Consider the following 13,417-nt stretch of genomic DNA (forward strand, 5'->3'; position numbering starts at 1 on the left):
AGCATCAGGGTGTTACCAACATTCTTCTCATCCTAAATCCAAAACACAGCACTATGCCAGCTACTAGGAAGAAAATGAAATCTATCCCAGCCAAAACCAGGTCAGTGGATGAAATAATAGTTCAAGAAACAGAATTACTTTCATTTCAAAATGATTCTATTATAAAAATATACTCAGTTTTCTATTTTCTATGAAACTGGTTTCACCTCAGGCCTCATAGGCAGTGATAATCCCTCACCCTACATCAGACATCTAAGGTTGCCGCTTCAGAGCAGCAAATATTTTGGACAAAAAATTCCCAAGTCCTAATACTTACAATAAGAATGAAATTGGGAGGGCATCACTGCTGCAATCTCTCCCTGAACTAGTCTGGGAGTAAGCAGAATTTCAGACTCCTGGGCTGTGTACTTGGTATCCTTCATCTGTGTTAAATCAAAAGTTCGCTGGAGTCAACAAAATATGAAGTCCTCCTTTATATATGTATTTTTGACGAGGAATTTTTTGTTTCTTAAACTGCCACAAAACCACAAAACCACTATTCATTATTATCATTAAAAGGCCCTTCAGGAAGGCACAGTTGCCCATAATGTTAGTATTATGTAAAGCAAAATAAATTATACCCAAGACAAAAAGAAGTGTGCATTGGTACCAAGTTCAGTACTGAACTAGTCTCATTTCACCACAAATCTGCCCTGGCCATGATGGATTTTGCTTTTGCAGATAAACATCCATTTATCTTAAAGTAACACAGAAGTTGAATGACAACTGGCAACAAATTAATTGTTTATATTGCAATGCAAATATAAACACTTTCTTCAAGAGCTAGCACTGATAATTCAGTTTTTTTAGGACTATATATTTTTTTGCCCCAGCAATAAAAATCTATTGATATTTAGAAGCGTGTTCACTCCACGTACCATGAGAAGATCTGACTGGAGACTGACTGTTAGCACAGTATTAAATACTAATATCACTTAATATTTGTGTCATATTCGTGATGAGCTCTTTGCTTTATTAGCAAATTGAGGCAAGAAATAAAATAAATATGGAGGTGATTAAATCCTACCCCTATTTAATATGATAGTCTTTGGTTTTTCTATATAGCCTCTGTTAGAATCAGAAGAGTGAACTAGATGAACCTTCAGTTTAATCCTGTATGGGAATTTCTGTCTCTATAAATACCATCTAGTTTAGAAAAGCTTTAAACCACCTCTGTTTCCTCTTAAATCTCTCACAGACAGTTTAGGAGATTACGTACAATACCTGCGTCTTGATTCAGTTTCTTTAGCCGTGTTATAATTTCAAGGTTAATTTCCTAGAAGTGAAAAAACACGCTTAAACATTTCACTTGTTGTATACTGCTCTTAGCTGGAAAGGAAAACGTATTGTCAACAGTCACATTAAGAGCATTGAACTTCTGAAGCTATTATTATTCTCTAAGGATTTAACATTTAAAAACAGAACTTGAAATTTCACGTAATACGTTACAATTTACTCAGTGATCATCAAGGTCACCTCTAAGCAACCACTTGTGAAATGTTACATACAGGAATGTGAAGCGAGTTTTGTATTGTAAAATACAACGAAGCATTTTAAAATCCAAATCCCTTCCCTCCCCCTCCAAGGGAACAAATTATTTTTTCCCGGAAACCAGCATGCTGCTAGATTCAGACTCCGTTTGCCAAATCTGAGTCTGGATGAATGTTTCACAGTGAAGACATAATACCTTGGAAAGAGAAAACACACATAATGAACCTGACAAGAACAGCAGTGCACACAGGGCTTAGCCATGGGAACAAGCACTGTGCCAAAATTAATCACATCCAGAAAAGTACAACTCCTTCATGTTCATCTTTAGCGCTTGCCAATGGTGCTGACAACTTTTAACATGAAGCAATATATTAAGAGTTCTTTTGAAAACCTGCAAAGAGATTAAAGAATGGCGATAAGTCTCCTCATACTCAGCTGAAGCAATAAATGGCAATGCATTTTCCAAAACACACTGAAAAGCCTGCATCAGCACCCAAAGGTACTTGAGCCATATTTGTGACAATTCACAGGAAAACGTGAATTCAGAGTTCCCAGTGAAACGTATCTTTCCCAGTATAATCAACCACCCGCAGCATTCTAAGAACACCGGCTCTCACCCTTTGTCACTGGCTAAGCAGAACGTCAGGCAGCGTTCTGCATCAACGCTTCTGCAAACCCAGTTGAATTCAAATTCTTAATAAAAGCATTTAAAAAAAAAAAACTTTCTAGGTTTTCACTCTGCATAGCGTATAATTTTGTGCGTGATATACTAAGTGGTATTTGCTTCTCTTAGTAAATCAACTGCTTTTTTTTTCTTTTTATTAACTGGCTCACAGGAGCTTCTGCAAACTTTACCGCGTCTGTTGCCTCAAATAAGTTTTTCCTGTATATGTATAAACATCAGTTTGGGATCTTCAAATCTAAAAAGAGATTTAACTTAAGATTTATTGAATCATCATTACAAGATCATTACTCCAATATTTTACATGCAATGAAGGATCACTGCCTTCCAATTCTATTTCAAGAAGGGCATTAAGTGTCTGCTTTTGAGATCCATTACATTCTGCTTAGGAGTCTACACTAATGCATGACTTGTTCTACTACTGAATTGTCTCCTTGAGGCTTGGCATCTTCTTAACAAGACCATCCTTGGCAGGAACAAGGCTTTCACGGAAATAAAATAGTAGAGAGATTTCTAATTACCTCTGGACAGTTAACCTTTGTTATTGTTCCATGACTCCAGTGAGCCAGTGTTTCTGGAAATCACTCATCGCAGATGATGTCTCCACACAAGCTGGCTCTGCAAGACAGGAAAGAAGCCCATTTTAGTGACTTAGGAATAATAGTGAGAAATATACAAAGCAATAAAAAAGAAGAAAGAAAACAACATACACCGGTATAAAGATTTGAAGGAAGGAAAATAGGAGAGAGCAGAAAAAGATGAAGTGGGAAGGCAAAAGCAGGTAGAAGGTAGCAGAATGGGAAGAAAGCTCAGGGACAGATGTAGGAATGACTGCTCCTCTTGCTTCCCCATAAGCAGAGAATGTCAAGTATCTAAATCTAGATGCATACACAGAGAAATGTCAACTTGCTCTACAGTATCTTGTTCCCTAGTCTTTGGGGGAACTGAAGGGGACACTGGTTTCCACGGACAATTGCTCCCCAAAGCGTGTAGATTTTGCCAGGAAAAAAACCTCAGATACTTAAATTTGACTCTCTAGATTGGCCTTTCTGGATCTCCAGGCACACTTTGTGCAAATCACTTAGTCCATTTTGGCCAGAGGAGTTGGCAGGTTTTAGCAGTTCACGGTCTCAAAAAAGCTTTTAGTAACTTTTGTTAACTTCTCTGTACGTGATTATAAATGAACCTTTTCTTCTCCTCTTCTAAAGTACCAGTTGTACAGGAGCACACAGAGCTTCAGACAGGATTATATTTATCAAGGCTGTTGCTGCAAATATTACTTTTACAGTCTCAAATGTCATCTTAAAATCTAAACACCTGCACGTCTCTGATACGGTTACATCAATTGCAATCGGTTCACACAATGATAAACTGTCAACTCTGTTGGGTTTGTGCTGGTTTCCCCTTATCTTTCGCTTTTTGGAGTCTGTGACAGCTTTATGGGAATGCATTATTCCTTAGGAAATTTAAGATCTGCACAGCCTTTTCAATGAGAGACAGTATTCACATCTGTTTTATGAACAGTGAAAAAAGGCTGTAAGCTGATTCAGAAGCACGAAACTGAGCAGTTTGCTCCCTGGTTTCAACGTAAATAACACGTAACATGAGACGTGCAGAACTGACTGCAGATCCCCACGCCGTTACGCTGTCGGCGGTCACTTGCTGCTTTGTACCTGGGAAGTGAAAGTTGCGCAATCTTGTGCGTCTGACTGACAACATCACGAGGCCAGAGTCATTTTATCATTTGCATCCGGGTTTACTGTGATGTCTTCCAACTAAACAGTGGTCTAATGCCACAGTTTCTGATAATCTCCTGGCCACCACCCAGTACACATGACCTTTTTTAAATTTCAGATTTGCTGCTGATGTTTAGATTAGGCATATATTTGGCAAATATTTGCCTTCCCAATTTATTTTTTACAAAAATTTTCCAGGGAATTTCAGATACTAATGACCATGCAAATTTCCTGACAGAGAAGAGAGATGTCAGACGGTAGAAACCTTTCTGCCAGATTATAAGGTATGAAAATTTGTAACAGTTGTCGTTCCTGAATCAAGACCTAAGATGAGGCTTACTTTCATCTAAAGTTTTAGTTTTATGAAACTACAGGAGAAAATAAGTACAAAGATGACGTGAAAGTCTCCTGAGATTATCCAGTATCCAGAAATTTATAATGTAAAAAGGCTTGAGAGTAGGATTAGAGTACAACTCTGGATCTCAGAAAGGCACTCCAAACACAGTCCAAAACTTTTCCTGCAGGGAGTTGGCCAATTTTTCATTCTCTTGCTATTTTTAATTATGCAACTGATGCAAGAACTGACTCCCAAATATGACAAAAATGTTAGACCTAACAGAATATTTTCTAAAACAAATTTACCCTTTTTGATGGAAAAGGCTTTCAGACGTCTTCTGAGACGGGAACTACTTTTTCTATGAGCTCATTTTAGCTTTTTATTCAATATCATATCTAGAATTCCTTGAAAATTTGGCTTCATCCTAGCAACCCATTCCATCCCCAAAATAACTTTCTAGACAGGTAGTTTTGAATCTTTCAAAATAACAACTACTATGTGGCATAACTGCAAGGGATATTTGGTAGCAGAGAGATTATAATTACATGTTATTTCATATCTGAGTCATCCCGGGGACAGAAATGAATGGAAGCAATAAAAATTAGTCAATCATAAGTGTAAAATATTCTGACCAATAAATTTAAACAGCCAACACACTTTACATATATGTGGCACAAGCAGCTCCTGGTAAATTATGCAGCACCTGGCAAATACTGTCAATTCCCTTGCACCTAAGTTAATTGCAGATTCCAGCAAGCAATCAGATATGATTAAATTACATTTTTGGAAACTATCAAATGGCTCAGGCTGAAGGAAGACAGCTTAAAATAGACCTTTAAAAGGTAGCACTAATTAGGCAAAGTCTTAATTCTACTCTTTCAGCTTCAGAACTACAGGGACAAATTTTCCCTTCAAAGCACCACGTGAAAAGCAGCTGTCATCACCAGGACTGTACAGGTAAACCAAAAACAGAACTTTAACCTCCCGTGGAGAGTTTCTTTTGACCTCCTTTATAGTCCAGGAAGAAACATTCTACAAACAAGAAATCAAGCTTTTTTTACTGGGTCTTCACAGTGCTGTAGGACAACCAATCCAGGTGCTGTGCGATATTTGGATAAGAGCTTTCTTCTTTAACAAGGCACTAATGAAGTTAGGGGATGATGGAATATTGTGAAAGAAAGAGGTCTAAGAGAACAGCTAAGCAAGCAGTGTTACTTGAGAAGAGATAATGAGTAGGGAGAGGAAGGAGATGGGAGATCAGGAACTCTCCGAGTCATTTGGGAAGCTGTTTTCAATAATGCAATATGCAGGATGCTCTGTATCACCCAGATTATAAATTATCTCTTATCTCTCTTAGACATCTCCTCTCATACAGACCCATTTTCCATTTTGATTGAAGTACTCTCTTCCTCACTGACTTCCTTAACACTCGTCTTTTTCTTACTTAGTCTTGGAACAGTCTTGTTTTCACTTTTTTCATGGCACCAAAACGGCCTCCCTTAGTCACCTCAGAGCCCTGACCAGCCTCCTACAGCCCGTTTCCATCTCTAATCACAATAAGAGACCCCAGTTAAACTACTGAGCTCAAAAAAAGCCATGGTTTTCACCACATGAACCTACCACATAGCAAAGCCTATCTGGAACTGAATGACAAGGATCTCCTCCTCCTCCTCCTGCAGTAAAACCTCAACCTTCTGCACCCACAGCACCAGGAAACTGACGGAATAAAGATCATCAAGTAGCAAATGTATTTTTAATGTTGCTGATGATAGCAAAAGATAACTTTGTACACCCAAACTAGGCAGTATAACCATGCTGTAATAACCACTATTAATAGCAACAGCCACATTTTTCCTGCTTGATACTCTAGGTCATTGCATCCTGCCTAAAGGCAAGTGGCATGTGCCTTAGGCAGAGGTAAATCTCAGTTCATATTCAGAATCTACCTAATGCCGTGGGATCTTTCAACCTTTTGTAATTGCCAGGAAAATAAAAAGTATATTTTTAACCTTCAAAAATGTACAAATATGCTTCACAATTAGGAGTGCTGTGTACATGGTGAAAACAGCTACAGAAGCAGCCAGGTGTGTGTTTCATTTTTAATAATATACTGGTAATAACTTTCCCATTTTTCTCCTTCAGTGGAATAAAACTGCTTTACCACACCAATACTTTTTCTTGAATGAGAGTCCATATAGTTTAACATAAAGAACTGGAAAATGTTAAAACAATACTGAAAATCTCTGGGCTTATGAATTGTTCTAGCTAAAGCTCAGGCATTTGGAAAGCAGCAGCAACCAACTCATTACTCAGCAGTGTATTTTCCCACTTGTAGCATATTATTTGTTCATCAGTTTTGTATCACTGAGCCCCAGAGAGCAGCATTTCAGATGAAGAGAGAAAGGACAAAGTGTGGGTGGATAGACACAAAGTGCTTGTACATGCCAGACTGCCTGATCAGAAAAGAGGAACTACTCATAAGTGGGACTTCTGAGACTAGTATTAGGCACAACTGTGCTTACTAGTCCTGTAAAAATTAGAGAGACAGCCTCCACTCCATTGCAGGTAGAATTAGCCTAAGTAGCAAATTAATTTTTTCTGATTTCCATGACTCATCTAGCACTAGCAGAGGGCCTGATCTTGCAAGATATATCCTTAGCAGCTGTGAGCTTCATCGTGACAGATCACATGAAAAAAGCACTGATACCAGTATATTAAGCAAGATCAGTTACTTAATGTAATTGATATGCTGGAGTGGGATCTAGGGGACCTCCCAGAGGCCTCTTATGAAAATTTATCCATCAGACTGAGGGAAGAATGGATGGTCTCCTTGTCTTAGGTTGAATCAATTTCCTTAAATTAGAGAGACAGCCTCCACTCCATTGCAGGTAGAATTAGCCTAAGGAGCAAATTAATTTTTTCTTATTTCCATGACTCATCTAGCACTAGCAGAGGGCCTGATCTTGCAAGATATATCCTTAGCAGCTGTGAGCTTCATCGTGACAGATCACATGAAAAAAAGCACTGATACCAGTATATTAAGCAAGATCAGTTACTTAATGTAATTGATATGCTGGAGTGGGATCTAGGGGACCTCCCAGAGGCCTCTTATGAAAATTTATCCATCAGACTGAGGGAAGAATGGATGGTCTCCTTGTCTTAGGTTGAATCAATTTCCTTTGGACACTCCTGACTCTCTTCAGTACAAAGCACTTGTAAGTCCCAGGGATATAAAAGTGTTTCTGAAGACCTTACAGACTGTGTTTTTAATGGACTGATTACATTAAAAGGCCAGTATTTATAGGCAAATTGCCAGGAGAGAAAGGTCCTGAATCCCACAGAAAAATCTTTGACCCCATACCTGCTTAAACTACTGGAGATATAAGTGCTGTGACTAATAAGCTGATTAGAACATCTTGATACTAATGAAGAGCTCCCCTCCTCTAGCATAAACTTAGGTATTTCTATGAAATATACATTGATATGTGTTGATACATTGATATATGCTAGTTGCCTTTCTCTAAAGTATATATAAACACACACACATTTTAAATGGTTACACACATGCAAAGTTAGAAATAAATACAAATAGAGGGTCTCTTAAGAGTGACGTCTGTAGCTCTTATGGATCATGCCCCCCCTCACTGCCTGAAGCATTCTCATTTAACCCATTGACTAAACACTGACTAACTATTTTTGGCTTTGAAAGGTGTCCATTTATATGCCCAGAAAGAAATCTTTAAGAAAAATTAACACACAATTGGACTGATGATAACAGCAAAAACAGTAGATGTGCAGTGGCATGATCACTGTCACCAAAGTGAATCAAAAGTAACAATCTTGGGAATAAAGTTGAAGAAGATATTTATTCCTCTCCTTGATTTTTTACCTCTTCTTCTTTTCTTTTGAATACCATCTTGAATACCATCTCTCTACCTTCCTAAGAAATACAGCATACATCTACCTGTTTGTGCACATGGGTGGAAGGGTTAAGTGCATTTCTTTCTTATTTTGAAACTAAAATTTCACACGTTCCTTTTAAAGAGCACTATACGTCAAGGTATTAGATAGTTCAACTATGACTTCTACCAGAAATAGCACTTGCTGTCAATTTACACACACTAAACACTACGGAAATTGAAAGAAAAACAGAGAGAAAACATTGCAGCTGCTCCATAAAGAGGCACATGAGGTGTGGGTGCCCTTTCTCTCAATAAACAACTCAGCCATGGGAACATTACCACAGAGCAAGGCAGAAGTTATGGGAAAGGAATGTAATCTCCAAGAAAGCCTCCTACTCTTTTAAATGAAACAATGTTATAAGCACAAGATGCCTCTTACTCTACAGCACTGGCTTTTGAGCCATTCATTGGTAGCTAAACATAAAGGATGGGTCCCAGTCAGTGAATTGCCCTTAGTGAATGAACCAGACCAAATCAGCATCGTTACAATGTTGTCTCCAATAGGGTACTGTCCTTAAATTATGCCTGCTTAAGACATGTAATCGCAACATCAGCTTTGCAGACCCCAGGGATACATCAGAAACAGACTTTAAAAAATATATCTATCTATATATAATTCATTGTATCTTCTCATTCTGCACTTAATGTTTGCTCTGCTGCAGTTCCCACATTTTCCATAATAACCTTAGGTCCTCCGAGTCAAACATCTCCAAGGAGTGTGCTTTTGAGAGGGAAATACTTGCTGGTTTTAAGAAATATTTTCTTCCAGGAGCTAGAGACATTGGAAAGTTTTCCAGCTGAATCATCAGTACAAATCTTGATGACAGTGACTAATGGAAATTTGTTGACCAGGACATTAATGAAGTTGTTCATTGGGTCCGTTACATGCATGCATACATACCTGCATGCCGCATGTATTCATACCTGCAACTGGTCAGTGTGTTTGCAGCTGGCAGGAAGGCCAATAATTGGATAGGAATGAGAAACAACTATTCCCATCTTTGAGCCTTTCCTTCTACTTATTTACAAAGAACAAAGGCAGAACAAAGAGGAAAAACTTGAAAGGTTGATTCCTGTTTTAAATGAAGTTTTGCAACAAAGCCTATAGAGTTGTTATTCCAGTGGCTTTCCTGAACACTGAATACGTGCTTTGAAAGCTGAGATATGTATCTGTAGCTTGTAGCTTTTATTGCTATTTGTATTCAACAGAGTAACCAGAAACTACTCCCTTGAAAAATACCTTGTCTTAAAGCAGCGGCCAATTCATTGGACATGGGGCTATCCACCCGTAGTTTTTCAGTCAATCACAGGGATAGGCCACCTTTCTGTTGTGATATGATAAAGCCCAGCTACAATTTTAGGCTTTTTAAAAAAAAAAAAAAAGTCAAATGGTGGATTTTTGTAACTACTGTCAATGTAAAATTTGTACTTCTGTTTTTATTTCAGAAGACATTGGTAATTCTAAACACTAAACCCATTCAAACCAGCCACTGCTTGGTCAGACTTGCATGTTTCTGTGCTGAAATTTCCTGAAGCACCTTTCCTCTCCTACTACTTACATATTTAAACATACAGTTCATTTAGAATTCAGAAACAGAAAAACTAAAATTACTCATACTCCATTTTTAATTTTTTCAAATACGTTCTGAAATGTTTGACACTATACTTGAATGATAAATTAAAGCAAAAATAAATTTGTAAAAAATCAGTTTAAAACTAACATCTAACAAATAAACATAGCAGAAAGTTGGGCTTTAATCATAGGTGAATTGTCTATTCAATTACAAACCCCTCTCAGTAATTATCTTATTTTATTTACATTGGTTTAATACCATTTATTCTGGAGACAATATTACACCACTGAGAAAAAACAGATTAATTAAAATCATAGGAAAAGAGAATTTTAAACTCTCCTTGCATGGTTTCATTTAGAAACACTTTATTCCCATAGTACAAGGCAATAACATCAGTACAGCTCTTTGCTTATGTAAATACCATTAGTCTCCTTACAGGTCATTCAGGATGTCCCTGAATATAGGTGCACAGGTATACAGAAAGGTTTTTAGGCAAACAAGGATGCAGGAAAGGACTGGCTGGTGCCCCATGACAGAAAGGTGTTTTAACCCATGGAACCGTGCTAGAGAACACATTTCAGTTCCTTGATACGGTGAGACACTGAGAAAGGGCTTGATCTTAGCAAAGCCCTGTTTCCTACCTTTTAAAGAAAAAAGTAACAAAAATACTTCATCTGTTATCCACCACTCTATGAAATTAGACTTTTTGACAGAGTTCTAAGGGTTTTTTTAAATTCACATAAAAAAAAACCAACAAACAAACCAAACCCAAGGCAACACCCCCAAAAAACTGCCACCAGCAGTGAGGGAGCTACATCTTCATGAGAGCATGGCAAGAGAAGAAAAATGTTAATCAGTAGCAGACATTAATTTATTTATGTAGCATCATATCAAAAGGAACTAAACTTCCTAAATGCACAGGTGCTGCTTTCTGAATTCCTCCTCATTTGTACTGCCAAATCCAGACAAACCCAGCTATTTGAACCTATGCCAAGGCAGGGAACTAGATTTACATCTGTGTTTTCTCTCTAAAATACCCGCATCGTTAAGACCCATTTCTGTCCCAGATTTCTTCTAATGCTATCCAATTAACCAAAAACAATAGAACCACCCATCAGAAACTGCTCAGAAAAATAACTTCATATTTAGAATTAGCACTTGAGTTAAAATGATAGCGCAATCACATGAAAACCCACACCAAAACTGTGTGCATTTTCGAGCTCAAAAACTAAATTCCTTTCAAAGCAATGAAAACTTTTATGGTCAATGATGTTTACAAAGGGCAAAAAATCCTGATAGTTGGTTTAAAACCCAAAATATTTACCTTGCTTAAAATCAAAGTGAAGCAAAAGATTTCTTGCCATATCCACCATCCCGAATTTGCTTCCTCCACATGACAGCACTAAGCTAAGAACCAAAAGTTCAACACAAATGTGGTTAGCAAATTTGCTGGCACATCCACTGAAAGCCCACAAAGCACACATGCTGCTAGGTTTGATGTCAAAAAGTTATAAATCAACCCAGAAAAAAGCTGAAGGACTGACATCAGACAGAAAGGTCTGTCAGTGAGTAAGGAGCTTGGTTGCAGCCACCTGCACGCGCATGGATGACACTAGCGTCTGTGGATGGCGCGCATGCTGGCACAATATGGAGGTCTGGGCTTTTAACGTGCCTATCTAGCAGGTTTTCTAGTTGAAAGCAGTTTTCTGTCTCCGGCTAGCTCAGCTGCTATCTATGAATTTTTTAACTCTCATAAAAAATACATCACCTCTACCCTGCACTCATGGCTCTGCGGGGCTGCCTGAGGCATGTGTATAAGCTACCTAATTTCTCTGAAGAATTGCAAGAAACACTGGTTTTAGGACTGACAGGTTTGGGTTATTTAGTGGTTATTTTCTGGGTGTACTTGGTCATTCACAGAATGAGCCTGATAAGCTATGTCTTCCCACAAATTTTGTATGATGGCATTACCTTCTGTGCATGGCCATCTTTTCCTTCTGAAGAGCAGACAGCAAGACTACAATTGTTCTGGGATCCCTATCCCAGACCCAACCATCTCAGCCTTCCATATTTCTTTGGAAAAAGGAACCAATTTCATCTACGTCCTAGGACAAAAGTTCTTTGAAACATTTCTCTCAGTCTCCACATCATCATCACTTTCACTCACTCCAAACCATCTCCTATATGGTTCCCAGGGCTCACTCCTGAGCTTCTTGTCAAACTTCAGCAGCCCCCTCTTCCTTTAGTTTCTTTTCTCGGCCACCTTGTACAGTCACTCCTCGATGTATTGTCTCTCTTTATTCCTTCCTCTTCGTTCAAGGGGCTCTTGGGCTCTTTGCCTAGCCAAACTCTGTATATGCACCTGTAAAGTAATTTTCTGCAAGCCATGCAACCTGAATTATCAGAAAGGAAAAATGTGAAGTACACTAGAAGACATGAATGGCAGCTGTACTATGTATTAATTCATTATAATGGGTTTCTTCAGAGCTGAAAGCTAAATGCGTAACTTAACATAAGAACGAAATTTAGTAGTGAACAGTATCAAAAAGAAGAGCTATCTCATGTTGTATTAAAAAGATCATACACATCCTCTAATTTTAATATGTTAATTCTAAAATGCTGATGATTGTATAAGACTTAATGCACCAGTGTTGAGCTCAAAAGTTGAAACATGCTATTAACATGAGAAAATTCCATTGAGAAAGTAATTCAGAATCTTCAGTAATTTAATAGATATTTGAGATATCATACTTTTCCATTCCCTCACTTTTACATTAGCATCTACCCAATTGCTTCACCTCACAAGACAGACGGGGTTCAGAGATCGTGGAAGTGAAAGCAATCTAATTTCAAAAGTATCTGCTACTCCCTTATGATTTTTGTCTTCTATTCTTCTGGGCAGATAATTAAAACAGTTTCATGTAATAAAATTGGCAGTCAGCTGGCACAACAAAAGATAAATCACCACTGTTACATCCTAACACATTGTAAAGCCACAAGTAGTATGAAAATATACCATATGAACAACAGCCTGAGATCCACCCAGTTCGTCAGCTAACTTCTTTTATCCAAGAAAATACTTCAATTTATTAAGCTATCCTAGTCCTTTCTTTAGAGGTTCAATGCTTGTTCTTAAGCACTATCACACTGAAGGAGTTCTATAAAATACCACTAGTCTTGACCTTTCATTAACTTTGGTTCACTACCCCTACTTTCTAGGACTGATACATTCAGCTTGTACTGCAGTGCCTCTATCAGTCCTATGTGTATTACCTTTATTTTTTTTTCCCCACTACTAGCTTGCCTTTTTCATTATACTTCTGAAAGAGCACTTTTTTCCTAAAAATAATTTAAAAAATCAACCAAGAATTTATTTTAGTTTTACAATTTCTCCATTGCAAGCCAAACAATGATAAGACATGGCTGTTACAACTGTTTGCACCTAAATTGTTAAAAAAATACAAAAGTGGGGAAATCATGATAAAACCTGCAAGATAGTAAGTAGAGCAGGCATGTGCTAAAGAGTTGCCTTGAAAACCTTGCAGGAGTTGACGCTCTACTAACAGAAAAAGATTTCTGTCTTCTCCTCCTTCCCC

Source organism: Egretta garzetta, unplaced genomic scaffold (genome assembly GCF_000687185.1).
Source record: "Egretta garzetta isolate BGI_Z169 unplaced genomic scaffold, ASM68718v1 scaffold56, whole genome shotgun sequence".
NCBI lineage: Eukaryota > Metazoa > Chordata > Aves > Pelecaniformes > Ardeidae > Egretta > Egretta garzetta.